The following is a 4,205-nucleotide window of genomic DNA, read 5'->3' on the forward strand; positions in this document are numbered from 1 at the left end:
TGGCCTGGGCACCATATTGAGATTCCTATCTCTAAAAAAAAAAAAATTTTGAGGTGAACTAAAGAATTTTTCAGCCAGGTATGGTAGCTCGCGCCTGTAATCCTAGCACTTTGGGAGGCCAAGGTAGGTGGATCACAAGGTCAGGGGTTCGAGACCAGCCTGACCAACATGGTGAAACCCCATCTCTACTAAAAACACAAAAATTAGCTGGGTGTGGTGGCATGTGCCTGTAATTCCAGCTACTCAGGAGGCTGGGGCAGGAGAATCGCTTGAACCCGGGAGGCAGAGGTTGTGGTGAGCTGAACTTGCGCCACAGCACTCCAGCCTGGGCGACAGAATGAGACTCCGTCTCAAAAAAAAAAAAAAAAAAAAAAATTTTCAGACAAACAAAAGCTGAGAAAAATTGTTTCCAGTAGACCTGAAACTACGAGAAACAGTAAGAGTTCTTCAGGAGGAAGAAAAACACCACCAGATGGCAGCTTAGATCTACACTGACATAACGACTAATGGCACTATTTTTTTTTTTTCACGTTGCTCTTTTCTTTTTAACATATTTTTTGATACTTTTTTAAGGATAGTCTTTCTATGGCACTAGTGAGACATTTTTAAAAGCCCTTTGTAATTTTAAGCCATTGATGTTTTGAGATTATTACCTCAACTTAACCTAGCTAATCCTGACTGGTAACAAGAAAAAATTCTTGGAAGTAGAATTGCTATATGAAAGGATGTCTATGAGTTGGGTGTGGTGGCTTACGCCTGTAGTCCCAGCACTTTGGGAGGCTGAGGCGAGATAATGATTGAGTCCAGGAGTTTGAGACCAGCCTGGGCAACACAGTGAAACTCCATCTCTACAAAAAATACAAAAAATTAGTCAGGCATGGTGGCACACGCCTTTGGTCCCAACTTCTCAAGAGGTTGAGGTGGGAGGATCACTTGAGCCTGGGAGGCAGAGGTTGCAGTGAGCCAAGATCATGTCACTCCACTCCAACCTCGGCAACAGAGTGAGACCCTGTCTCAAAACAAATAAATAATTTTTTCCAAAAAAAAGTGTATATGCTGATGGGTACTACTGTGATGCACTTCATAACAAGTATACAAATTTAAATTTCCACCAACAATGGTTGAGAGTTTGTGCTTCTCATAAATCCACCATCTCAGTATGTCATCAAGCTTTTGAACTTATCAGGCTGACAGTTTTTTAAATGATATCTCAACGTAATTTTAATTGGGTATCTTTTCATTTCTTTCATTGGTTTTTATTCCATGAATTTTTAATTCATAACATTTGTCAATTTTTCTATTAGGCTATTGGTCTTTTTCTTATCTATCTTATAGGCAATCTTTTTATATTGGAAAGATCGAGTTGTGATTTTTTTCCTAGTTTTTTACTTGTCTTTGAATATGTTTACTGTGTTTTTGCCTTGTGGAATTTCTTTCGGTAGTTAAATTTATCAATATTTTCATTTATGGCTTTTGGATTTTTATATGATATTTTGACAAAGTTTCCCCATTCCAAAAGGTATACAATCATTTCCCCATGGTTTCCTGAACTACTTTTACGGTTGTTATCTTTCTGTTTAAGCCTTTAATCCATCTAGATTTTTTCCTGGTGTGTGATGTAAAGTCTAGAACCAATGTATTTGTATTTGCCCAGATGGCTATCAATTGTCCAGTGTCACTTATTGTAGAGTATGTTACATCTTTCACCACTGATTTGAGATTCATTCATTTAACAAATATTTATCAAGTATCTACTATATATGGTAGGCACTTTCCTAGATGCTTGGGATAGAGCAGTGAACAAAATAAAAAGGCTACATTTATGCGAGGGGATTCCAACAATTAAAAAAATACGATAAATAATTATATAGTGTGTTAGGAGGTGGTAAGTGCTATAGAAAGAAAAGAAGAACAGGATAAGGGGGACCAGGAATGTTGGGGATGGATGTGGTGGAAGGTTGTGCTATTAAATAGGGTGGTCTGTTTAAGCCTCATTGAGATTCATGAGGACAATGCCACCTTTCTAATAATCAAAAGTCTTAACTATAATGGGCCAATTTCAGAATTTATTTTACATTGCTTTGATCTGTCTATCCACATGCTAGTACTACACAATTTTAAATATTGAGGATTTATAGTATTTCCAAACTTTATCAGGTTAGTTTGAAGGAAATAATGTTTTCTTTTTTCTTTTCTTTCCACAGGTGTTGATCTCATGAAGGAGATAATTTTTAAGGTATGAAATTTGAATTTTTTTTCTTTTGGGGCATGGTGGCTCACTACTTTCATCCCAGCACTTTGGGAGGCCAAGGTGGGTGGATCACCTGAGGTCAGGGGTTCAAAACCAGCCTGGCCAACATGGTGAAACTCTGTCTCTACTAAAAATACAAAAATTAGATGGGCATGGTGGCACAGGCCTGTAATCCCAGCTACGCTTAGGAGAATTGCTTGAAGCCAGGAGGCGGAGGTTGCAGTGAGCTGAGATGGTGCCACTGTACTCTAGCCTGGGCAACAGAGTAAGACTCTGTCTCAAAAAAACATGTTTGCAGCAATAGAAGTAATTGTTTACAATTGGTTCCTATTTCTGACTGGATAAAACTCATAGTAGCAAAAAGACTTTCACAATAACAGCTCCTGAAAAGTTGGTCATAAAATAAATTACTAATTTTAAATTCATAAAAGAAATACCTGACTATAATTGCCAAACATGAAGGTATCAACAGTACTAATGTACTAATGTCCTTGTACAACTGACCTGTATCAGACTGCCTCATTTTATAAATTAGGATTCTCTCATATTCTACAATTTCCAAATACATTATCAATTTTTTCATTGTTTTTGAAATCAGAAGAATTTTTAACATGACTTTAAAAGTATTTAAGGCATTTATATCTTCAAATGTTACAGAATTATTATTATTAAAAACAAACATAAAATAAAGTAAAAAGAAATGTAACATTAATATCCACATCTAATCACTGGGATTAGAAATTCACAGTGCAGGCCAGGTGCGACAGCTCATGCCTGTAATCCCAGCACTTTGGGAGGCCAAGGCAGGTGGATCACTTGAGGTCAGAAGTTCAAGACCAGCTTGGCCAACATGGTGAAACCCTGTTTCTACTAAAAATACAAAAATTAGCCAGGCATGGTGGTCCACACCTGTAGTCCCAGCTACTTGGGAGGCGAAGGCATGAGAATTGCTTGAACCCGGAGGCAAAGTGCATTAGTCTGTTTTCACACTGCTGATAAAGACATACCTAAGACGGGATAATTTACAAAGGAAAGAGGTTTAATTGAACTTACAGTTCCACGTGGCTGGGGAAGCCTCACAATCATGGCAGATGGCAAGAAGGAGCAAGTCACATCTTATATGGATGGCAGCAGGCAAAGAGAGAGAGTTTGTGTGGGGAAACTCCTCTCTTTAAAACCATCAGATCTCATGAGACTTATTCACTACCATGAGAACAGTACAGAAAAGACTTGCCCCCATCATTCAATGACCTCCTACCAGGTCCCTCCCACAATGCATGGGAATTCAGGATGAGATCTGGATGGGGACACGGCCAAATCATATCATTCCACCCCTGGCCCCTCCCAAATCTCATGATCTCACATTTCAAAACCAATCATGCCTTCCCAAAAGTCCCCCAAAGTCTTAACTCATTTCAGCATTAACTCAAAAGTCCTCAGTCCAAAGTCTCATCTGAGACAAGGCAAGTCCCTTCCACCTATGAGCCTGTAAAATCAAAAGCAGGTTAGTTACTTCCTGGATACAATGGGGGTACAGGCATTGGATAAATACATCCATTCCAAATGGGAGAAATTGGCCAAAACAAATGGGCTACAGGTCCCATGCAAGTCCAAAATCCAGCGGGGCAGTCAAATCTTAGAGCTCCAAAATGATCTCCTTTGATGCCATGTCTCACATCCAGGTCATGCTGATGCAAGAGGTAGGTTCCCATGGTCTTGGGCAGCTCTGTCACTGTGACTTTGCAGGGTACAGTCTCCCTCCTGGCTATTTTCACAGGCTGGCATTGAGTGTCTGTGGCTTTTCCAGGTGCATGGTGCAAGCTGTCGGTGGATCTACCATTCTGGGATCTGGAGGACAGTGACCCAGTAGGGACTCTGTTGGGGGGGATCTGACCCCACATTTCCCTTCTGCACTGCTCTAGCAGAGGTTCTCCATGACAGCCCTGCCCCTGCA

Source organism: Papio anubis, chromosome 4 (assembly GCF_008728515.1).
Source record: "Papio anubis isolate 15944 chromosome 4, Panubis1.0, whole genome shotgun sequence".
NCBI lineage: Eukaryota > Metazoa > Chordata > Mammalia > Primates > Cercopithecidae > Papio > Papio anubis.